The sequence below is a fragment of the Ascaphus truei genome, chromosome 7 (genome assembly GCF_040206685.1).
Source record: "Ascaphus truei isolate aAscTru1 chromosome 7, aAscTru1.hap1, whole genome shotgun sequence".
NCBI classification, from domain to species: domain Eukaryota; kingdom Metazoa; phylum Chordata; class Amphibia; order Anura; family Ascaphidae; genus Ascaphus; species Ascaphus truei.
In genome coordinates this window covers 1,736,934-1,763,035 of record NC_134489.1, presented here as the reverse complement: position 1 = coordinate 1,763,035, position 26,102 = coordinate 1,736,934, and the positions used below count along the sequence as shown (strand labels likewise).

Sequence of the window (26,102 nt, the reverse complement as noted above, 5' to 3'; positions counted from 1 at the left end):
GAGCCTGAAAGTGAGCCGTAGACTACAATAAATCTTCCCTCTGGATCTGCCTGAATTTTTGTCAGATAAAATGGGGTGCCCTGACGGATCAGAATTGCAACCCCTCGGCGTTTGCTACCGAATGATGAGAAATGAGGAGGGGGGGTGGGAGGGAGGGGGAGAGGGGGGGAGAAGAGGGGAACGGGGGGGATGGGGGGGGCCAGGTTACTTTGGTACATTTCCCCCTTTGTGTACGTTGCACAACATTATTTGCATATGAGTCCCTTGTGGCAGTTGGGGGGAGGGGGGCAGGGGAAGGGGGATGGGCTGTGAGGGAGGGGGGGAGGGGAGGAGGGGGACAGGGGGGGTATTCTGTGTGTGGGGAGACGTGTCAAGCACCAGAGAAAATGCATCAGATTGGTTACATACATTACACATTCCGTTTTTTGGAGGGCTCTGTGGCCTCCTGCTGACGCTATGTCACTGCACCTCTCCATAATGTAACTTCATCATTGAGCCGATATCGGGGGGAGGGGGGTAGGGGAGGGAAAGGGGGGGGAGGAAAGGGAATGGAGGGTGGGGCTGTGAGGGGGGGGGAAGAGGGGATGAGGGGGACGGGGGGGGGACGGGGGGGCATTCTGCCTTGTGTGTAGGAAGACGTGCCAAACATCAGAGAAGTTGCATCAGATTGGTTGCTTATATTACACAATCAGCTTATATTACACAATCAGCCATCTGCAGACACTATACCTCTGCACCTCTCTATAATGTGACGTCATCATTGACAGAGATTGCGAGTCGATATCGGGGGGGGGGAGAGGGGAGGAGGGGGGGGAAGGGAAGGTGGGGGGGAGGGAGGGGGGGGAAGGGGGAAGTTCCGTTAATGGTTGGGGTACATTTTCAAACATTGTGGTCTCAACACTTGGTTGGTAGCAAGAGTTTCGCATTCACGTGATCACATATTCAGGTTTCTCGTTCCCTTTTTATAAAAGTAAAGTTTTGTAAGTCTGTGAGGGGGGGAGATGGGGCTGAGGCTAGGGGGGGGCGAGGGGGCCGTGGGGCGGGAGCGGTATGGGTAGTGGGGTAGGGAGGGGTGCGGGTGGTAGGGGGGGTATGGGGAGCATAAGCGGAATGTAACCTTTGTTTTAAACTTCTAGTGCTCCATGGCAACGCTCTACTTAACGCTTAATTAAAGGGGTTCGCATAACATGGGGTAACTGGGGTAGTACTAGCTAGCTGAGTCTGCGCGTGGCTCTGCATTACAGACCCTGTCCAGGCGATATCCTCGGCAGGGATTGCCGGGGTGCGACAGTCTGGGTCTGTAGTGTCCTGAGGGGTTGCGATATTTCAAAACGGGTCCCAAGAGGCACAGCAGACGCCTCTTCGTGGATCGGTGGATGGTGCGCCGGACCCCCCTCAGCCGAGGGGAGAGGAACGACGAGGGTCTGCCGTGGGGTGCGTCTCGGTAACAGCTCGTGGGTGTCTCTTGCCAGCACACTTCCGGGCGCTTACACCTGTGTGATGGAGAGCCAACAGTCGGAAGCGGACGATCCTGGAGGGCACTGGGGGTTGCGATCGGACCGGTGGGCGCCAGGGTCTCCCCAAGGTAAGTGAGGCACCCTCCAGCGCCATCTTGTCTTTGCGAGGGAGTTTTTCCGGCTCTCGGAGGGCGTCGGGGGAGTAGCGTGGCAGTGTCCTCACCTATCTCACGTTTGTCGTTGTTCCGCCAGTCGCTCCGATGCTCTCACTGGCGGGTCCTCCATGTCGTGGGATCGGGACCCGGATGGCTCGGAGGTCTGGGGAGGAAGCAAGGTGAGTCCTAAGGCTTTCGCCATTTGGTCCATATCCTCGGGGTATTTAATAGTGAGGAATTTCCCCTTGTTGTTGATGACAAGCTTAAAGGGGAAGCCCCACTTGTACTTGATACCCTTCTCCCATAGACGTAGTGTGAGGGGACGCAGCTCCTTGCGGCGGTTGACCGTTAGCTTCGACAGGTCGTTATAGACCTGGAGTGATTCGCCAAGGAACTGGACTATGTCTCTCTCCCTGCACGCTCCAATCAGTTTGTCTTTAGTTGACCTGGGCCGGCTGGGTTTTCCCCTTGTTAGACATCCCACGGGGTTTAGGAGGTAAGGGGGGACCTTTAGGGATTTTTTTGCCGGACGAAAAGTGGTTTTATTTACTGGTTATATGAGCGGGTCTCCGGAGCTCTCCTTTCACCCGACTGCTCTGGATGACGTCATCGGCACCTATTATACCTTTTTTTATTTATTTCATTTATCCACTTACTCATACACACCATATAGAGATAGCGCCCGGGTATTTTTCCAACCCACCTCAGGGGGGTCTATGTTTGTTGGGCTCAGCATACTGTAAAGCTCGTGCTGCCCACAAACAAGACAAGACACGGCACTGAGGTGGGAAGGTATAACACCACACACCCGCAGCAGTGGAGGCGTGCCTGGAAGGCAGATAGTTTAGCATAGCCAGGTCTGGGTTGGAGTGTAGGAGATGCAGTATGCTTGACGAGTTCCGGGATTGCAGAAGACAGGATATTAGGGGTCCGTAAGCCGTGGTCTGGGATTGGAGAGAGCAGCATAGTCCGAGTCAATATGCTGTGTTCAATGGTAGGAGAAATAGCCACAGTCGAGGGTATGGGAAGAAAGGGGTATCCAGAGGCGCCTAAACAGCTAATACAAGCAAAAGGATATATGAAAGCCAAGCCTGTTGGCCGATGGAAGGTAGCTCCTCACGGTGTGCTTTAAAGAAAAGAAAAAGCACAACACATAGCGTAATACCGTAAAAATAGGACAAACAACACTAAAGACAACATATAATCAGCTGAAAACTGGACAGGTGAAATTGCACAGTAAAACAATTTAATAACAATTAATAATATTCCATATTTTACATAAACATGTAATAATAGGACAATAAAAATAGATTGAAGTGCTCCGCAGCACCGTTGGTGACAGTAGTAATGCCTACTCACCAGATGGAATAGGGAAGCAGGCAGTGGATAATTTAGAGAGTATCCCTCTCGTTTCTGTACGCTGGTTACTGCTGGCTGGTGTCTTCATCCACACGTGTGTGTTGGACTACACGCAGGGTGTTAGGACCAGTATATCAGGCCAGAGTCTGCACTCATGTTATGGTCATAACTAGTTAAGATTCTGTAGTCAGCCTTTTTGCTGAAATATAATTCCTAAATGCACTCAGTTTCTCTGCTAAATTGCATTTCCTTTCTTCCTGGTCAGGATATTACTAGATACTTTTGTGATGTCAATTTCCTGGTGTTTTAGTAGAATATAATATAATGGTTCTCTGCAAGAAGCAAGATAATGTAATAAAGTTGCTAAGACTCATGGTTTCTTTTGATAACAGACAATGAATAAGCTATGTATTCAGAACATTGCTTGTATTGAAAAGCACACGTCTCAAAAGTCACGCCACTAATATGTCCTGCCCCTAAATCACGCCTCTAATCAAAGCTACGCCCAAGATACACCTAGTATACGCCTATGATACGCCTATGTTACGCCTCTAACCAATATCTTTTTTTTTTCTGTATAAAAATCATTACCCTATGAGTAATAAATTGAGACAAAGGATTTGAAACCTGGCGTGCGTTACGTTTCATTTCGTTCGTCTTCCAGGCCTGAAGTTCATCAAAGACCGGAGATAACAGTTGCAGGGCGTGAAAGCTTCCTGGGAAGTCTGCTGCAAAACGGGTGCAGATAGTGTATCCAGTCACAAGGCTTCAGTGTACCTGGCAGAGGAAACGTTCCTCTCGGTTCTGAAGCCCGGGGAGGAAATAACAGATTTTCCTTCACAGGGTCTCCCGCGGCACGCTGGGAATGGACGCCAAGTTGGTTTAGAACGGCAACAGCTGATTCGGCACGCCGTCAGCTCCACCAGGCTAGGTGGTTAACATCCAATGCAGATTCGACAATGCGTGGGGGAAATCACCAAGGGTTGAGCTGCAGAGTACAGGAATCGCCACCCTACGCGTTTCGAAAGCTCTCTGCTTTCTTCCTCAGGGGTATATGAAGTAAAAGTGTCCTGTAAAGTCCCTTATATACAGAGTCTTTGATTATAGGAATTAATTTCACCTGCAGTCTGATGCACATGCGCAGTAGCTGATGAAGTAGTTCTTGGGCACAATTGTGCAATCAAGCACATACGTAATGAATTGTTCATGGTAATGATATTAAGTGCTGCTGCTAATCTACGAAATCTGCTGATATATGACACAAACAACTAAAACATGACAAACATATACTATAAACGACATAGAAACCTATTTAACTATATAAATGCATATTTTTAACACAATACATAGATTTAATTAAATCCTAATGATTATTCAAATTCATATATATACATAATATTAATACTAAAAACATGATAATGTGAATTGTAGTGAATTGTTATACATATATGATATAAGTGTAAATATTACATTAAGTGAATGCAAAAAACATACAATTATATTTTACAACCAGTTGTATTATTCACTAATAGTTTTAACTCAGTTGAGGGAGAACCTAATGCTAGAGGCCAGAATCAATGGACAATGATATATAACCTGAATTTACTATTTCAGTGTTATCCTACCAAAAAGGCTTTTAAATCAAATTCAACATTTAAGCCCATTGGGGAGAGAGTGCGTAGTTCATATATCCAATAGGATTCTCTTCTCCCCAATAGGCGCAAAGTATTGCCTCCTCTCCAGTGTGGTGTAATGCATTCTATAGCCACGCATTTTAGGCCTTTAGGGTCTTGATTGTGCACCCGAAGAAAATGATTGGACACATTGTGTGTAACTAAACCAATTTTAATATTATGTATGTGTTCATATGTGTTATATGTGTTATAGCTCTAGTGGTCTTCGGGTGCACAATCAAGACCCTAAAGGCCTAAAATGCGTGAACTAAGGTTTAGAGTCCTCGAACACGTGAGGAACATTAAAAATGCACCAAAAGACCTCCAGGCTTTCAAGAAAATTACCTCGGTAGGCCGGCACTTCTTTCTGATACATGCATCAGACTTTAACCTCTTACAGGCATTTGCAATAGAGAAGGTAAGCCTAGGGCTTAGAGGTGGTGACTTAGAGAGGGCACTTTTACGTAGGGAGTCCAGGTGGATTGTCCAAATGGACTCAATGATACCACAGGGCCTTAACGACTACCTGGGCTTCTCTATGTTCTTATAGGCGAGATAACCACCTCTCAACCTGACATATTTTTCTGTACCTAGTTATGCTCATATACAGATTTAATATGTTACATGATGAGAATCTCACACACCTCCCTCTCTCTCCTCTCCCTGTCTATCCACAGAGTCCTGGGTTTGTACAACACAAGGCTATCAGAAGCTTGGATTTGACTTATACTTCATCCGGGGACCATATTTCCTGTGTACAGGGTCGTGAACCTACACATTGAGCCCGCAAGCCAAGTTCAATACATCTACATCTTATCCTCAGATTGGACAACACTGGAAGGACCAACTGTCTACATGTCGAATTAGGAGAGATATAACATCATATATCTCTATTTAGAGATCAACAAACTGATCATACTCACACTCTATCCGGGGACTACATGTCATCGTTTTGACCTTCTGTACATAGGTGGAGTCAAGAGAGACTAAACACCATATATCTCTATCCAGAGACTCAAAAACTCCAAGAATGACATCATGTCTAAACTATATCTGAGGAATGATTTGGTTACATATCGTGTACCCTATTACAAACTGGGACTACTCAATATAGATTCTCAAGGAACTATCTACCATCAATTTCGAAGTTACGAATCATTAATGTGATAGCAATCATGTCCGCTGAAATATGTGTGACAAGAGTTATGTCTTCCTTATGAGAATATCATTCATGTTATTTTTGCAAGGATTTGTCTTTGGACGATAATATGAAATTATATTTATACACTTTATGTGTTCAAGAAAGGTTAGGGTCATAACAGATGAGAACCCTTCTGTTATGAGAATAACCAGAGATATACCCCTTGCTACTGTTATCCCTGATGCACATCTGTATGCACTATCTAGTTTTCAATTACTTCTGTTTTATATTCTATCATAGTTGTGTTAACAACAGTGGTGCCAACCAATTCAATGTTTGTCTGGATTTCCCCCCCCCCTTATTTGAGAGTAATTTATGCTGTGGTATTAGCACGTTTATATAATGTTTTGCAACTGTAGTACCTCTTTAACATACTCCATGTAATTGGTACAGGATCGGGCTATGTTCACAGCGCATGCGCATGGTATGACGCGGCACGAGTCTAACACAGGGACTGTGTGAGGTCCTTTGATCTTTGGTCAACATGCGCAGTGAGGTGTACTTAGTGGAATGCCTGCTAGTTTGGCCATGACTCGGTAAGGGGCGCCAGGATAATTGAAGGGACGGCACTTGATGATGTCACGGACATGCGCATTAGCATCCGTGAGGCCCGATTTGCCCACAGTACCAAACGTCCAGGAAAGGAGGTGTTTAAATGCCTGTAACCTAGAGTAGACTCCCACCAGAGCAGTGTATGCGACAGCCACGCTATAGACGCCCCTCTGTGACATCACGTACATGCGCACTATGCATTAGTGGGATTAATCTGCCAGCACTGCCCTTTTTTGTGGGGGTAGGCGTCCACAGGATACAGCCTCACTACTGGTTCTTCTACTATGACGCCCATAAGACTCTCACAGTAAGTTTACCATACACACACCTGTTTGCCCTTTGCATATTGTGCTACTGATTAACTTTACCAGGTGATGACACTCATTGGCCCAATTAGATTCCCTTTTTAAGCATGCATGTCACCCTGCCTACATTACCACTCCCAGTAGAAGGCTCTTGGCCGAAACGCGTAGGAGCAGGTCTAGTAGGCAGGATCCCCTGGTTTGTCCCCCCCTTGGGACACGTCATCATGCTCTGAGCTTTGCTCCTTGTTTCCTCCCTCCATTCTGCTGTGTACCTGACTTTAGGTGATGTATCATTATTTGTTGCTGCAGGCTAAGGTGTGCTTTCCTGGCTTTATATTGTGTCTTTCATTGACTTTTCTTGAAACTGTGTCACTTTTTAAACCCAAGACTCAGGGGGATATAAGTGTGCTGTTATTTTGTGATTTGACCACGTAGCCATAGCCACCTTTGTTTGGCCTGTTGTCAGCCTCACTGTGTTAACCTTGTCAGGTACTCTAGAGTACTTATTTTGTCAATCTTGGCATTTGTATTGTTCCCATTGGGATATACTTGTTGGAGGATTAATCAAGTTCTGCTACGGACAGGGGATCCATGCCCTATTTTAATTTTCTGTGCTTTGTTTTTAACCATTGTTCTGTGACAACCTTCTAATAAAGATTATGTGATTTTGTACTGCCAGACATACTAGAGTGCTTTTTGTTCAGGGCTCTTTTCTCTCTAATAACACACACTCACATGATGTTGGTAGATAAAACAGCAATTTGATCATAAAATGATCCACGCCGGCAAACAGAAGCTTGGTAGCTGGAACAGTACACCCCGTCCGCTCTCCCAGCTGATCACTCTTCCCGTCTGTTTCTTTTCCGGTGAAATCCCCGGATGACATCAGACGACGGGTGCCGCGCTTGGACAGACAACAGGTCGCTGCAATCAGCCTTCCTCTTGGTACAGGATACACTCAACGCGTTTCTCCTCTGCTGAGGTTTCATCAGGAGTGTTTTGTGTGGCTATCTCTGGGCATATATACCTCTGTCTAGCTCTCTGATTGGTGGTACAATTAACGATGCAAATGTGTACACTTGAGGGTGTAGGAAGTGCCCACACGTCATTGGACCAGCTGATTCTCAATTACTACAGCATAAAATAACATGGTAACATGATCTTAAACTCTGTTATGTTATTTTATGCTGTAGTAATTGTACCACCAATGTGAAGACTACTGTGCTTTGTACATCTTGATAAAGTGCCTTTGCACGAAACGTGTAGGTGCATTCGTGAAGTCTCTGTTAGGCATTAGCTTGCAATAAATTGATCTGCTTATTTGGAGTTTTGCCTGGGATTTTTCTTATGTTTTGCAATTCAGCCTGGATGTCATCGGATTGTGCTCTGCCTACCTACCTATCTCCATTATGATCACTGTTACCCAAATGTTCCAGGACTTGAATATTTGTTATGACTTTTACAATGTTTGATATGACCAAATCCAGTATTGCCCCTCTCCTGGTTGGTTACTCAATAATTTGAGTCATATAATTGCCATTAAGAACTCCCCAAAACCTGTTTCCTTTTGTTGTAATGCTAATCTCATTGCCCCAGTCGATGTCTGGATAACATATGTATTTGATGTTGTCAAATAAGGGACTATGAAAAGTGAATGTATTACTATACAAAATATTTATAAATGTGACAAAACTAATTTCACCCTTGTGATACTTACTAGTGGAGTTAATAATAGGGAAAAGATCAAGATAAGGGGAAGGGAAAATTACTCTCGCATCAGCCTATCAGTAATACAGTAGATAATATATATTAAGGTGCAATAGGTAAAATACTAATATGGTGAACAAAAGAAAGGACAGATTCCCAGTAGAATGCACTCAAAATGTGATGGCTATGAAAATAATTAATAAAAACCTTTTAATTAATCAAAATAAAAATTGTATGGGAATAGCATAAACAATTGTGTTGCCAAACCACGGACAAGACGTACACACGTATAAACACAAACAATAGCACATATAAAGCAGGTTATTGATAGCAACCAGTTCTGGTTATAGTGGAACCTCACACAGATAGTTACTGTATGGTGAATAGACCGGGTAATTAATATTACCTACTGTAACAGTCTATACCTTCCAATTATAAATATTATCGAATAAACTCCAAGATGATACAAATTAAAACTCTGAGCACTAAACCTCTTAAATATTTACAATAGAGGTTTACAGAAGTGTGCAGTCAAAAAATACTGCATACTGTATGAAGCAATTAAAAATGTACATACATAACCTTAATCGTTACAGTCATGTATGGTCACGAGGGAATCACTAATGGCTCAAATATAACAATCCTCAAACACACAATCTGCTACTTGATTAGATAGAGGAAATAAATGCAGTGCTGAGGTAGGCATGTAGACTGATAATCTTAAACCGACTTCCCTCAGTATCTTAAAATGGATACACGCATGGTGTGTTTAATCTGAAGGAAAGGCTATATTTGCCGTGTTTGGTTACAACCTCTTTATATCTCTATCTCCAATGTTTTGCAAAGATATTTTGTGATAGATGAAGGTTGACTACTTCCCACGCATCATAAGACCACATAATAGTGACCAGCATAGAAAAGTAAATATTGTCGGTAAGTCTACATGTGCTGGTAAATATAACCTTCACCTCAGCCTCATTGTAAACAGGAATAAACCTGGAGCCTATTAGGGGAGGGTGGGGGTTGGTTAGTAGCAGTGAAGTACAGCAGCAAAACCTGTTCCGCCTGTATACAGTCTCAGCTATATTATAAATGAACAGAATGTGCTCAGGGATAGAGAATGGGCACACTAATTGTGTATTTAGTCCTGAGGCCACGGCTCTATGGCCGTATCAAGTTCTAGCCTCTTTGTATCTCTCATTCCCTCCCAAACAGTCAGTGTTACAGTCGGTGTTCAAATTAGCCGCTCCCCCATTTGCGTGTCCATTGTGACGTCAGCACGCACCACCTGACGTACGTTTCGCGTTACTCGCTTTTTCAGAGGTGGAACTGCCCAGTCAGTGGAGAAGGTATTTATACATGTCTTGTTATCTAAATGGGGTAAACATTAACCCCTTTCATTGCTGGTTCAATTTCACGTTCAGAGTCAGAGGTAAATAAGCTTTTAAGTCTTCACTTTAGTGTTATACTTAGTCTTAAATCGTGTCTTAGAGCAGCGGTGCACAAACTGGGGGGCGCGGGTGGTTGCAGAGGTCACGTGCTCTTCACCACGGGATTTAAATTAAATTCCAGGGGATAGCGTGAGGATTCTGCAACTCATTTACCTTCATTCTGAAAGATGCTATGACGTGTCGCCATGGCAACGTGGCGTCAAATGACGCAGCAATGCCATGTCACATCACATCACATTACCGCCACCATGGCAACGCACGATCAAATAACGCCACGGGGTCACGTAGCGTGACGTCACGTGACCCCGAGCATTTGATGCCGAAACAAGAGGTAAGGGGGGCGCAAGGAGGCAAGGGGGGCGCAACATTAAAAGTTTGCGCACCCCTGACTTAGAGAATCTTAACCATATAGAGACCAAAGAATCTGCCCCCAATAGATATATAGCAGTGTCAGCATGAAACCCTGCAAAATATAAATGTGGAGAAAACGTGGTGTATGTGGTGCTCAATAATTAAACCAGGTTCCGTATGCATATGGTAATAACATCATAAGTCCATAATTGGTAGTCCAGTGGTAGTGGAGTGCCCCCCAAATGAATATAACACAACTGAAGGGGAATGTGACTGGTGGAGTCGGCTTAGACATCCAAAGTGATGTACACAATATAACCACTCAATCAGTAATAGTATTAAGAAGGAACAATGTCCATGGGAGACAGGATTTGAATAAGGCACTGCGGCACTTTACCTGTACTGTCCAAGGGGCACTCACAAAATCTTCAGCGTGCAATTCATCTGATGTAGATACAGGAAGAAGATAGGCGTAGATAGAGCATAGCTCCAGACATCCTGTAGTAAGAATCCAGGAAAACAAACCAGGCCACTCCAAAATAGTAACAAAAAGAGGTTATTTAATGCTGGCTAGACATACAGGGAAAAGGGGGACTGAATGAACGCACCTACGCGTTTCGTACAGGGATACTTTATCAAGGACAAATGTACGATCTTGTGGACAGATGTACAATCTTCCAATAGATAAATGCAATGTATAGCATAATAGTAGTACAGATGCAGCGGCCGTTATTCGAACAAATCGAATAACTTCACACAGGCTGGTCACAATCCTAGTCAACTACAATTTCATATAATCAATGGTGTGTATAAGAGCAGACGTGGAGGTAATGTTAATAAACTATTACTTCAAAAAGAGACTCAGTGGATACGGCGCTTGGGGACTATGACACCAGAAGGTATGAATAAGGAAATGGATCTAAGCTGCTATTTTTAATCCTTTACTAAGATTCCATTGTGTCTGTTCCGTCTATATGCAGTTTGTCCCTTCGCCTGAGTCCAGTCTCACATAGTAATAAACCCTCTTTCTATTCACAGATCTGTGCACCATGACTTGGTTGCCCCCATTTGAAGTGTGTGACCTGCACCGGCCCTGTCACTCATCGTCATGTGCTGTGATCGGTCCTTTATCACTGTGGTCCCCCTCACCGCTGACTGTCCCTCTAGTCGCTGCCTTTTATATTCTAGGATACACTTGACTACCACCAGACACACTGCATTTTAGATCACATCAAGATTACTTTATCATGACAATCATACTTGTACGATGAGTGAATTTACACTTTATTTTAACCATGTCTTACATTTGCCTTTAACGTGGTCTCTTTGTATTTTTTTACATATGCACAATACTGCCTCATGTGGTTCCCACGACTACGATGGAGGGATCAACAAGAGTCCACTTTACTGCATGTGGGTTCTGCCAGAAAGGCTGCCTCTCTTCTTTTGCCTGCTGCCACTGTTTCCATGGTTTCCCTGACGACAGGGATAGTGTTGTTATGCTCGTGAGACACTGCACCGGCACTCCTGTATCCCGTCATGTCACCACAACGGCGTGGACCAATGGTCACCCACGCTGTCGTCCCAGCCAATAGGAATAGACCATCAGTAGCACAATGACGTCACAACGAGGAAGTACTTCAGATGGCGCCGGCGGATCATTGTTCCAGCTCTCTGACCGTAGCAGGACTACCAGTAAGAGAGACTTCACGAGCATTCGAGCAGCAACTTCCATTCTCTTGATCTGTATACCTACTTTATTGTGTGAACCCTAAATCAGTGGCTGCATTTTGCACTGAACTGATAGTGCTATCAACTGAACATTGCTTGGGTGGTCGAGCTAGAGAGACCTCACGCACACACACACTGCAGCTGCTATTCCCTTGGTCCGTGGATATATATTATTGTGTGTACCTTGCACTATTTTCTGTTGCTGCATGTTGCATTGGACTGACAGTGCAATCATCTGAACACTATTCAGGTGGTCTAGTTGTATGCTTCTAAACTCCCTCCTTCTAAATTTTTCCTTTTCTCCATAGGGTCATCCCAGATATTGACTTTAGTTGCTGGTAGTTCCTGGACCGGCTTTTGACTGCACCCCCAGTGAGGATATTTGTACTCCCATTGTTCGTTACTTTAGTGCTTTTTTCTGTAGGGAGATTGGTACAGGGATAGGGAAGTACCATTGGACATTTTGGTGTAGTTTGGGAACAAGCCTGAAGAAGGAGTTGTGTACCCCGAAACGTTGCCGCCCCCCATCCCCTGTACTTTTTCATTTTTCCCATCCGATCCCACCCCTCACTCCCCTTTCCTTGTTTTTCTCCCGCTTTTCCTTTATGTGGTGTGCTTTTGTTTTTGACTTACATTGATGTGGATTTGTGTATTTTGTTCATTATTTTTTTTTTGGCATATTCCCCTCCTCTTTGGACCCTTTTTTGTGTGTGCTGGGAACATTAGTTTTCTTTGGATTATTGTTTGAGAGGAAATAGGGTCCTCTCAGTTCCACATTGCACCACTTATTTACCCCATTATATGCTTGTTTTGTGTGCGGTCTATCTTTAATTATTTTTGACAAGTCTGAAGATATATCGGAGACTATCCTTCCTTCGAAATACGTTATTTCTGCCAATTCTTTTGACGTCCTGGATGACATTTTGGCTACTCAAACACGTATTCCCAAAGGTCTTGAGGCACCGGGTGGTTGTCTAGATGCTGCTCCTCAATTTCGTAAGAAGATTCTAGAATGGGGTAATTCTGGTCATCCTGGAACCAGAAGAACTTCTGATCTCAGACGATCCTTCTGGTTTCCCACCATGTTAAAGGACATTGAGGAATAAGTCAAGGCCTGTTCTACCTGCGCACAGGGTAAAACTGCACGCAACAAACCCCCGGGTCTTCTACGCTCGCTGCCAGTGCCAGATAGGCCCTGGAGTCACCTCTCTATGGATTTTATTATCGAGCTTGCAATTTCTAAAGGTATGAATAATATCTTGGTTGTCGTTGACAGATTCTCAAAACAATCTCACTTCATCCCTCTCAAAGGCCTACCCAATTCCATTACCTTAGCGGATATCTTTGTCAAACAAATATTTTGTATTCACGCGGACCACTGACCATAGTATCCGACCGTGGATCTCAATTTGTCTCTAAATTTTGGCGTACATTCGCCCAAAGAATGGACATTGCTCTTGACTTTTTTTCAAGGTATCATCCCCAGACCAATGGACAGATTGAAAGAACTAACCAAACTTTGCAACAATATTTACGGTGCTTTGTTTTTCGACGCCCAAGAGGATTGGGTGGACCTTCTCCCATGGGCAGAGTTTGCCCACTATTCTTTAAGGAACAAATCTACACAAGAATCACCATTTTTTAAAAATCAATTATGGTTTTCACCCGGCACGGCTCCCCATTTCCTCTTCTCCCTCCAGGATCCCAGCAGCGAACAACAAAATCAATTCTTTGCAAGAATCATGGAGGAGGATTCAGAGGACTCTTGTGAAAGCAACTCGCAGACAAAAAAGGTTCAGGCGGACCGTCATCGTCGCAAGGTGCCCAACTTCAAACCAGGAGACAGGGTGTGGCTCTCCTCCAAAAATATCAGGCTTAAGACAACGACCCTCAAACTGGCCCCAAGGTTCCTGGGTAAATTTCCCATTTTGGAGCGAATAAACCCGGTCGCGTACCGTTAACAACTTCCTCCTCCTATGAAGATACCTTCTGTCTTTCATGTATCTCTTCTTAAGCCTGTTTTTCTAAATTCTAAATTTCCTAACACTTCTAATCCTAAGATTGTGATCGTACAAGGACAATTGGAGTATGAGATACAGTCCATCATTGACACTAGAAAATAAAGGGGACCTGTCCAGCACTTGGTCCACTGGAAAGGGTTTGGACCCGAAGAGAGGTCTTGGATACCCCATCACCAAGTACATGCTCCCAGTTTGCTGAGGCGTTTCCACGCTAGGTACCCCCACAAACCATATTGGAGTCGTCCTGAGGCCGCTCCTCATGGGGGGGGGGGTACTGTGAGGAATCGGGGTTCATATCCCCTGCGGCGTGTTCCCACCTTACCTGCTGCTCCACACATCTCTGCGCCGCTTACAGAACGCGCGCGCACACGGAGGACTTTCTACTCCACCACGGAGCTTGGCTCCGCCCCCCACACGTGACGCGCACATGTGACGTCGTGCACCGCTCTCCAGCTGCGAGGCAAGAATGCTAAATCTCACTCACCTGTCTCCCGCACCTTACAGCCAATCCCTGCTTCCAGAGGCCGTGCCTCCGCCCCACCCCTCACACCCATTCATGCTTCACTGCTACTTAATCTCAGCTGTCTCACTCATTCCTTGCTGAGCATAGTTCATGGTAACCTTGTGTTTCCATGTCCCTGCCCTGCCTTGTGCTTTAACATTGTTTCTGCTTGACTTTAGGACCGCTCTCTGGATTACCGACCCCGGCTTGCCCCAGACCATCCGCACTTCTTTATCCCTGACAATGGCAAATCTGACTAACTACCTTCCTACTGGCTCCAACCACTGACCTCGGCACTCCGGACACTGACTACTCTCCTGGCACCTACCTACGACCTCGGCAAATATCCAGAGTAACCCACTCTCTCCAATCCAGACCCGGCGATCTTGACTATCCACCCTCCAAGCACGCCTCCGCTGCTGTGGGTGCGCAGTTTAATACTTTTCCACCTCAGTGCCGGGGTCCCGCCTTGTTTGTGGTGAGCGCAAGCGTTACATTCCCCCAGTTAGAACAATTTCATGATGTGATTAGGGCTAGCAGTGTGTAATTCTATGTCCTGTCTTTTACATAATTACCTTATGTCTGTATTTATGCCTGTGTTAGCAATTACCTCTCCCCCCCCGAATTGTATGGTGATGGAATTAACTTAATTTATATTTGCAGTGTTAAAATGTTATTTGCCTGTCACTTGTATGGAGGCAGTTTCTGTAAAACCCCTCATTTGAAGCTCTCCATAGAAATAGCTCAGAACAAAGGTAGAGGATTAGTTAAATAAATCAGTTACCAGGTCTGATTGATCCCTTAAACATAAATGGTGTTAAAAGTCTTGGTCTACTGTGACAAAGATGCTCTTGGAGAAATAGACGTGAGCTGGCTTCAGAAATTTCAAGGCAAGAAATTCCAACTTTTTGGGGCCAAGTTCTGAGAAAGGAACGTAGCGGTCGCGGCTGGAACTACACGCCGAAAAGAGTACCAGGACGTTTGGTACTATCTTCCGGTCAAGGGATTTTGGTAGCTCCGGAAGAGATACAGCGGTGGCGTCTGGTAACTCAGGCCGATTTGAGTTCCAGGACTTTTCAGACTAAGTCCCGGTAAACCTAATGACTTTATCGACTATGGAAAGTTTAGTTTTGTAGCCCAGACCCCCAGTAAGTGTGTTTTCTCCTGTTTATTGTAATCGATTGTGTGTATGTCTGTTTCTAAGGAATAAGTCGCAATTTGTTTTACTTCTTGGTTTTGCTCAGTGATATTGTCCCGGTATAAAAGGTGTAAATCCCTGGTATCCCGTGACACTTACTACTTGTATTTTGCCCATTACCTTACTAATATATTTCAACAAAATCCCCTAACTGGCTGAACCGTTAATAATTCTAACTTGACCTTAATAAAACTTATGTAATGATAATTTTTGTTTTCTAATTTTTAAACTTTTAACCGGAGTGGGTTAAACTTCTCACTTCTGATAGGAGCCAGAGCTACACCGAATCCTCTCCAAATAAATATTCTCCGCCCTCTCATCTACACCTACATCTCAGTAGTTTCTTTCTCCCGTTTCCCCCTCATTCTTTTTTTTTATTCCCCCCCCCCCCATCTTATTTTTTAATTATGGCCCTTTTCTCTGTTTTCTTCCCCCTCTACTCTTGTTTTGTAATTACTACTGATACCTTTATTATCTAATCGCTTTACATTCTGCTTTTTATAATCTCTTAACCTTTTCCTTAGGAAATCTCACTCCTTATTTCTCCCTGGTCCCTTATGGCTCTCTGCTCTATGGCTCCCCTACCGCCCACTTCCCTCCTTTCCTTTTGAGTGCTGCCATTCATTTTTTCCCTTCTCCCCCGCAACATCTCTAGTCCTCCTCTGCCCTCTGAGTCTGTCACCTCACCCTCCTCTCTACCCCCCGCTCTCCTCGGAGCCCTCACCTCCGCATTTGCCCCCTTCATAGTCTCTCCCATCTTATTCTATATCTCTTTTCCCCCTTCCTTCCCCTCCCTATGCTCCCGCCACCTCCAGCCCAGCACTCTTCTGTGGTCAAGTCCCCCCCACCGCCCCGGTGCAGAATGCGTGAACTGCCACCAGGGACGTCAGGGCGAACCGCTCCCTCCTGCTCTCAGTCTCAAGACCCAGGGGGGCAATCAACCCCCGGCCCCTTTCACAGCGCAAAGGAGTCTTGCCCCCATATCGCTCTGAAACTGTTCCTGCTCTGGTTCAATCCATCTCCCATTTCCTGATGGTCTCCCTTCAGTTGTACTGTCGTAGGTGGAAGGGGCACTCCAGTCCAGAGGTCGCCAACATCCAGGAACCCAGATCGTGATTGCTTTGATTGGTGCCTCTCTCTGCCATTGACCATGTAATCCGTGCTCCGCCATCTTCTCCTCCCCTACTGATCCCTCGCAGACCTCACTCTCTGCAGCCTCCCCCTTGGATTCCTCAGGAGACGGACCGTAGCAGTTGTAAATATAAATTGGCTGAGCGTCAAGCCTGTACGGAGTGCAGTGACTCTTAACATTTTTAGGATTGGAGTAGCTCAACAGTCTGTTGTGTCTATTTAAGCCTTTGGTTGGTTCTTTGATTGGAGAATGCTTTTCCATGTTTGATAACCAGGAGGTTGAAAGGGAAGGATCAATGATATCGGAGTCCATGACAAATGCCTGGTCGCATGATCTTCCTCACAAAACTTTGCCTGTCAGTGCAGCAGAGCAGGACACAAGATGCATTTAGTGAACCTCAAGCCGAATCTTCAGCGATTACAGGAGAACGGATCGATCAGCAATTTAGCTAATCAATTATCGGTGTGTAGATTGTATTGATGCACATATTGTTTTTTTAAATGACAGCTTTAAGTGATACAGTCTTAAGGCATATATATATATATAATCAAAAAATAAATAGATGATACCGTTCTGTGGCTAACGAAATGCTTTTATTTGTGCGAGCTTTCGAGATACACTGATCTCTTCTTTCGCCGATGTTACAATGAATGAAGCAAGCAAAGGGTATACTTAAAAACAGTGTCTATTGGAATGTTATCTATGCTTGTCCCTCCCCCGTGTGTGGATGTGATTTATGGCTAGTTGTTGTGCTGGCTGCTGCAGAGTATCTCATTCTTAGCCTCAGTCTGTGCAGTTTATTTTCCTTATTGCTAATTAGACCCTTCAGGAGTTTTTCATGGAATGTTTGGAGTCCTCTCCATGTGTCTGTGTGTATTTCTCCTGTCTCCAGGATGCATTCTATCATAGTATCATCTCTTTTGTCTTTCTCCTGTTGCTGTAACAGATGCTGATCAGATGGTTCTTTAATCTTTCTGAGTTCCTGGTGCACAGTTGTTGCGAGAAGTTTGTGTTGTATGTGTTGGCAAGTGGGTTTTTGAGGACGAGTCCTTTCGGGATCAGATGCTCCTTTTTGCATTTGCTGAGGAAGATGATGTCGCTGTCTAGTTGTGCCTGTTTTTTCAGTAAAACCTTTACTGATACCTCTACATGTATATGTATATGTATATGTATATATATATATGTATATATATATATGTAGAGGTATCAGTACCGTGTTAGCCGAGCTTCAATAATCAAAAAATTAATAGATGATACCGTTCTGTGGCTAACGAAATGCTTTTATTTGTGCAAGCTTTCGAGATACACTGATCTCTTCTTCCGGTGGTGTTACAATGAATGAAGCAAGCAAAGGGTATACTTAAAAACAGTGTCTATTGGAATGTTATCTATGCTTGTCCCTCCCCCGTGTGTGGATGTGATTTATGGCTAGTTGTTGTGCTGGCTGCTGCAGAGTATCTCATTCTTAGCCTCAGTCTGTGCAGTTTATTTTCCTTATTGCTAATTAGACCCTTCAGGAGTTTTTCATGGAATGTTTGGAGTCCTCTCCATGTGTCTGTGTGTATTTCTCCTGTCTCCAGGATGCATTCTATCATAGTATCATCTCTTTTGTCTTTCTCCTGTTGCTGTAACAGATGCTGATCAGATGGTTCTTTAATCTTTCTGAGTTCCTGGTGCACAGTTGTTGCGAGAAGTTTGTGTTGTATGTGTTGGCAAGTGGGTTTTTGAGGACGAGTCCTTTCGGGATCAGATGCTCCTTTTTGCATTTGCTGAGGAAGATGATGTCGCTGTCTAGTTGTGCCTGTTTTTTCAGTAAAACCTTTACTGATACCTCTACATGTATATGTATATGTATATGTATATATATATATGTATATATATATATGTAGAGGTATCAGTACCGTGTTAGCCGAGCTTCAATAATCAAAAAATTAATAGATGATACCGTTCTGTGGCTAACGAAATGCTTTTATTTGTGCAAGCTTTCGAGATACACTGATCTCTTCTTCCGGTGGTGTTACAATGAATGAAGCCAAAAAAGGGTTTATACTTTAAAACAGTGCATACTGGAATGTGATCTGTGATTGAAGCTTATCCCTTCCCCCTGTGAAGTATGCATTATATCCCTTGAGGTGTTAAATGGTCCCTGAATGTAAGTGATGCAAGAGTATGTGTGTATGTGTGTGTGTGTGTATGTAAATATACATTTGTAAAGTGCCCGTAGAGTATACAGTGCTTTACAAAAGGTGTGCGTGGAGTGGTCGTGTATATAGTGGGGTGGGTAGGTGTAGAAATGTAAGAGGGTGTAGCATTATTATAAGTGTGTGTAGATACTATGTGGTCCCTATTGGTCTATAGGGATAGAATTACATTGTGTATTTGTATGTGCAGGAGACAGCTGTGTGTGCATACATATAGCGCAGTATGTATAGACATGGCCTTTAGCACTCATAGGCAGAGAGTTCACTTGTGTCAGGAATGACTCATGAAATTCGGTCTCGGTTTAGGTCACCGCTAAATGTCCCAAACAGTTACATAAATTTGTATTCATGCAACCGTCTCCCTTTCGGTGTTCTAAGATTACCTTTGAGTATGGCCACCTTCAGATCGTTAAATTATGGCCAGAGTCAGAGAAATGTTCGCCGACAGGACTTTGTCTCTTGTTCCACGTGTGATTCTGTGGGGATGCAGATTCATTCTCTTGTTTTGCCCCTGTCCCGATTCAGTTATGTAGAGGTTGCCCCCTGGGCATTTCATGCACATGATGGGGTACACGACTTTACTGGAGGAACAGGTGAACCTTCCTGTGATTTTGTACTTCAGATTCCTGTGTGGTATGTGAATTGTCGGCTATGTGGAGCATTGGGCAGGTTTTGTATTGTGCGTCCTCGCACGGTCTTGTCCCGCATTCAGTTGTATTTTTGGATACCTTACTTCTCACCATCATTTTCTTAAGATTATGAGGTTGTCTGTATGATAATACGGGTGTTTCAGGGAAGACCTGGAGAATGGAGAATGGGTTGTAGTTCCCTGGCGATCTTGCATAGGGCTTCTAGGTGTGGGTTATATGTGACCACCAAAGGTACCCTGTTGCTTGTCATGGGAGAGAGGGTTTGCCCCGGTATTAAAGGGGTTACACCCCATTTGGCCACCCCCTGCTCTCACCTGGGAGGCGAGGGGTTAACTGGAATGATGTCCAGTACTGTAGTTATGCCCCTGCTTCAGCACCAACTGTTTATCCAGGAAAAATAAGGGATGTTCCCATGGGACTGATGCTACAACTTTGTAGGTATAGTGTGGACAAATGGAGAGAGTCAGTAAGAAACCACCGCAGCAACAAGATAATCAATAAGTCCTTGAACATATGATTGTAGACCTCTATCCTTGATGGGGGGCGTTTAAAGCACGACTGGTAGAGATAAACCGGAGTCCTATCTAGACAGAGCTCAGGAGTAAGTCACGAGTCCAGTTACTGCTAGCCTCACCTGCATCTTGTGATCGAGGGGTTGATTCTGCCGGTGTACATCATTCCTTGATCTGAAGAACTGCCGGATGCTGCTGTAAAAGAGCGTTGCTTGTTGCTGTGTGATGCGGTGGTGTGCTCCTGCTCGCAAATGATGAAGAGAGGTAGGTAAATGGTGGACAGACGGCGGTCACTGCTCCTCTGAAAAAACTCTCCAACCAGGCGTAAAAAACAAAAAAACTTTATTGCATCAAAACGAACATCCACATGTCAATGACACTCTGACGCGTTTCGTTCTGGGAACAGAACTTTATCAAAGAGTGCCTTCTACTCCGTAGTCCCCCCTATAAGTAGACCATAAATGATCCTCACTGGCTGAACAACATCACGTGTAAACACTCCCACCGGTGAACCAAGTGCCAATAAGATTTGAGACAAATCGGCATACAAGGGGGGGGGGGCGTAGGGATACTAACAATAAACAAATAGTGCAACAATATAAACTTATTGCTGATACAACATAACACAAAATAGAGACATACTGATTAATAACAAACGGAGTTAAAAGCAAGCAGATATGTGGATCTAAAAGGGCAGTTAATACAATGTTTATCCTACCTGGGCACCAATATCCTAATACTATAATAGACAGCTATTAACTATATATATAAACAGCTATTACAGCTACAAATATCATCATGATTTTATTAAAGGAGTCAAATCTGCTCTTGATTCTATATGTGCACAGGACTAACATACAAAGTAATGTCTGCCCTAAATACATAATTAATTAATTAACATCTATATCACGTTATAAAAACAGGTTGGACCATGGACAGGACATAGTAACTAGCTCCAATTTTAATGAAATGTTTTGAGGATACTAATATGAATTATCTGAACAAGCTATCCACTCACATCATTATTGATTATAGCATCACTTTACTAGGTGTCTCAAGTGTATCCCTTAGGGAAAAAGCTAGGTAGTCAAAAAATGCTTTAGCTCCCAATCTATATTTATACCAGTGGGATAAAGTGTGCCTAAGGTGTGGATCCAAAACATCTCCTGTCTATTGAGTCTATTAACCCTATCTCCTCCTCTCGGGTGACACGGTACATGCTCAATTCCACAGAATGAAAAATTCGCTATACCTCCCTTAGGACAAAGGCTGAAATGTCTGGGAACTGGATGAACACTATCACATTTCTTGATAAGTCTCACATGTTCTGCTATTCTGGTCTTTAAAGGTCTGGTGGTTCGACCCACATAAGACTTCTTACACCCACATGACAGCATGTAAATCACATAACTACTATTGCAGTTAATGAAGCTCGTAATCTTACTCATCTTCTTATCAACATCACGCATAATAGTTTTAGTGGGCTGGGCATAGCGGCACATAGAACAGTGACCACATGAAAAAAACCCTTGAGGTATATTTCGAATCTTATAATTGGAACGGGAGTCAAAGAGACTGGGTGATAAAAATGTACCTAATGTTTTTGCTTTACGGTAACTGAATCTTGGTCTTTTTTTGGTAACATCTGAAATGTCTTTATCTAGGCTTATTGTTGCCCAATGTTTGTTGATTATATCACGAATGGACTTTGATTGCTTACTGTATGTTGTCACAAAAGTGGGGCACCCATCATAAATAGGTGAATTGAACTTAGTGTGCCGCTTTTTATTAATATTTTTGTGCAATAATTTGGCCCTATCCATTGAGTCAGCATATGTAAATGCAGTATTAATGATCTCTTCAGTATAGCCTCTAGCTTTAAACCTAGGGCTAGGTTTAAAGCTAGAGGCTATACTGAAGAGATCATTAATACTGCATTTACATATGCTGACTCAATGGATAGGGCCAAATTATTGCACAAAAATATTAATAAAAAGCGGCACACTAAGTTCAATTCACCTATTTATGATGGGTGCCCCACTTTTGTGACAACATACAGTAAGCAATCAAAGTCCATTCGTGATATAATCAACAAACATTGGGCAACAATAAGCCTAGATAAAGACATTTCAGATGTTACCAAAAAAAGACCAAGATTCAGTTACCGTAAAGCAAAAACATTAGGTACATTTTTATCACCCAGTCTCTTTGACTCCCGTTCCAATTATAAGATTCGAAATATACCTCAAGGGTTTTTTTCATGTGGTCACTGTTCTATGTGCCGCTATGCCCAGCCCACTAAAACTATTATGCGTGATGTTGATAAGAAGATGAGTAAGATTACGAGCTTCATTAACTGCAATAGTAGTTATGTGATTTACATGCTGTCATGTGGGTGTAAGAAGTCTTATGTGGGTCGAACCACCAGACCTTTAAAGACCAGAATAGCAGAACATGTGAGACTTATCAAGAAATGTGATAGTGTTCATCCAGTTCCCAGACATTTCAGCCTTTGTCCTAAGGGAGGTATAGCGAATTTTTCATTCTGTGGAATTGAGCATGTACCGTGTCACCCGAGAGGAGGAGATAGGGTTAATAGACTCAATAGACAGGAGATGTTTTGGATCCACACCTTAGGCACACTTTATCCCACTGGTATAAATATAGATTGGGAGATAAAGCATTTTTTGACTACCTAGCTTTTTCCCTAAGGGATACACTTGAGACACCTAGTAAAGTGATGCTATAATCAATAATGATGTGAGTGGATAGCTTGTTCAGATAATTCATATTAGTATCCTCAAAACATTTCATTAAAATTGGAGCTAGTTACTATGTCCTGTCCATGGTCCAACCTGTTTTTATAACGTGATATAGATGTTAATTAATTAATTATGTATTTAGGGCAGACATTACTTTGTATGTTAGTCCTGTGCACATATAGAATCAAGAGCAGATTTGACTCCTTTAATAAAATCATGATGATATTTGTAGCTGTAATAGCTGTTTATATATATATAGTTAATAGCTGTCTATTATAGTATTAGGATATTGGTGCCCAGGTAGGATAAACATTGTATTAACTGCCCTTTTAGATCCACATATCTGCTTGCTTTTAACTCCGTTTGTTATTAATCAGTATGTCTCTATTTTGTGTTATGTTGTATCAGCAATAAGTTTATATTGTTGCACTATTTGTTTATTGTTAGTATCCCTACGCCCCCCCCCCCTTGTATGCCGATTTGTCTCAAATCTTATTGGCACTTGGTTCACCGGTGGGAGTGTTTACACGTGATGTTGTTCAGCCAGTGAGGATCATTTATGGTCTACTTATAGGGGGGACTACGGAGTAGAAGGCACTCTTTGATAAAGTTCTGTTCCCAGAACGAAACGCGTCAGAGTGTCATTGACATGTGGATGTTCGTTTTGATGCAATAAAGTTTTTTTGTTTTTTACGCCTGGTTGGAGAGTTTTTTCAGAGGAGCAGTGACCGCCGTCTGTCCACCATTTACCTACCAACTGTGTATCCCCCTGTGAATATGTATTGTTCCCTTTCCAGTGTCTGCACCAACACTCACACTGGGATCCATTCGGGAGGAGAAGGGTTAATAGTTAGGAAGTGATTATAGCCCTTTGTTTCATTTTCCTGCCTTTGCAGGCTCCAGTTTGCAGTTCCCCCATAGGCCGGCATGGCAGCTCCATACAATCCTATTGGGATTCCGGTGATTTAGGCCCATTCTCAGAGAAGACCTGCAGGTGGCGCCCGAGAGGAGGACCGGCGGTCCCCCATTGTATGTCAATGGAGCCATTCATTTCAATGTGGATTCCTCGACGCCGACCTCCAGGAACGGGTTGGCAGCCATCCAAACCGCAGACCGCAGAAGCGGATACAATATCTAAAAAAGAGCTTTTGATCACACTAGTTCAAGTTCAAATACTATTGGTGTGGGAAACTTAGGTTCTAGGGCACCCAGGAATAAAATTCTTTTTGCCCCTAGACCCTAGGAACCCCCACACTCGACCACCACTGGGTCCAAAAATTAAGGACCCCCGTAAAGGGTTGCACTCACCACTAGGGTCGCGCCATTGACTCTAATGGCGGAGGTAAGAGCCGCGAGTTGAAACGGCTAAGTCCGAAAGTGTGTAAAGTTAAAACCCACATCCCCGGTTCTGTGAGTACCAGAGGGCTGGGATTTTGGTCGCATGTAGTCACTGCTCCGGCATGACTGCATGGCCATTTCCAGCCCTCTCCGATCAACCAGACGGAGTATGGGTAACTGTGAAAAATGTGGTTTTCCCATTGACTTCAATGGCGGAGTTGCTCCATTAAAAGCCTATAGCGGCAGAGCCCATTGATTTCAATGGAAGAGTGAAATGCAGTGATTTCTTTTCGCTTATAGCGGAGAATCCTGAATTAAAGTTAATAGGGGATTGTAACTTGTTTTTTGTATCTCCAGTTCTGGGGGTCGTGGAAGGCTGATATTTGACCACTATGGCAAAGGTCCTCCGGCATGAGTACCTGGCAAATTTCAGCCCGCTCAGACCCACAGAGCGGATTATTTTAATATATGTAGTTATTAAAGAAAATACTGTTTTGCAATGCTGATATAAAAGCCCGGGAAAGTTACTGGCTCTGCTTTATGTTAATGTTCAGGAGGGCGACCATTTGTCTACAACAGCCCCCCTGATCAAAGACTTGACCACTCTGATAGTGTACAATAGGGCGGAGAAACGCAGAGCCTGAGTGGTCTGTAAGTGCCATAATTCACACTTACAGATAACAGGGTTTCCTGACTAGATACAAATCTGGTAGACTTTCAGGCGCCCATGGTTAGGGTATGGGGCTGAAAATCCATATAAACGAGTGTAAGCCCTATACCCAGTGTCTTTCGTGATGTCTTCATTTGAACCTGTATTGCTGAATGAATTGTCAATCCTGTACCTGATTGCTTCATTGTTCAACCCTTAAGTGCTATTTCTTGTCTGTTATTTGTATCATCTTGTGTGTTCTCCTTCTTTAAGGAATAAACTATCTTTATTATATCTAAGTCGTGTTCAATTCAACCCAGATATTTGGTGTATATTATAACCTATCACAAGATACCGTGACCCTGGTCTTTTTCTGTCTGTATTCAAGGAGATCACTTCTTGGTATTCTGGTGGCTTTGTGGATTTGCTGGTCTACAATTCTGCAGTTATATCCATGGTTTATAAAATCCTATCTCAAGGCTGTAACCCGCTTGCCTCTGCCTGCTATATCAGAGCATATCCAGTTGTATCGTGTGACTTGACTGTAGATGGTTGCATGCTTAGTGTGTGTCGGGTGGAAGCTGTTGTCCCTCAAATAGCTGTCTGTCTGTAGGTTTGCGGTATACAGAAGTCTGTAGTTGGTTGTTCTTTATAGAAATGGTGGTGTCTAGGAAATATACTTCATCCGGGGAATGGGTGAGTTTGAGGTTGATGGTCAGGTGGAATATATTGAAGTTCTCATGAAATTGTAGGAGATCCTGTTCACTAGAGGTCCAAATCAGGAAAATGTCATCGATGTACCAAAGGTATGTAAGGCACTTCAAGTGACAGATGGAAAAAGTCACTTTCCAGTTTTGCGCAGAACAGATTGGCATCCTGTGGCGCCATCCCGAGTGCCCAAAGCGGTTCCAGTTGTCTGGAGGTATGTGTCATTTCCAAATGTGAAGTAGCTATGGGTCAGAATAAATTCAATGCATTTAGTCACTGTCTCGTGTGTGGCTCCTGCGGTCCCAGAAAGTTTATGCAGGCTGAAATCCCATATTTGTGGGGGATGTTTGTGTAGAGTGATTCTACATCCATGGTTGCTAGAAGTGTTCCTGTTGGGAGGGGGCCAATGGCATTAAGTATACTCTCTAAATACAAACAAGATTTTAACATTGTAAGTGAGATGATCTCTGGATGTCTATTTCGTTAA

At 43.7% G+C, this 26,102-nt stretch overlaps 1 protein-coding gene across 5 annotated transcripts in view; it reads right to left on the bottom strand.

Moving 5' to 3' along the window:
* Positions 1-26,102, bottom strand: part of TBCCD1 (TBCC domain containing 1) — a 234,299-nt gene that overhangs the window by 15,390 nt on the left and 192,807 nt on the right. Inside the window, exon 7 of one of the 5 annotated variants that reach the window (XM_075606825.1) lies at positions 23,658-26,004. The exons of the other annotated variants lie outside the window; for them this stretch is intronic. The gene's annotated coding sequence lies outside the window, so the exon portion shown is untranslated. Of the gene's footprint in view, positions 1-23,657; positions 26,005-26,102 lie in introns of those variants that run through there. 5 annotated transcript variants of the gene reach the window in all.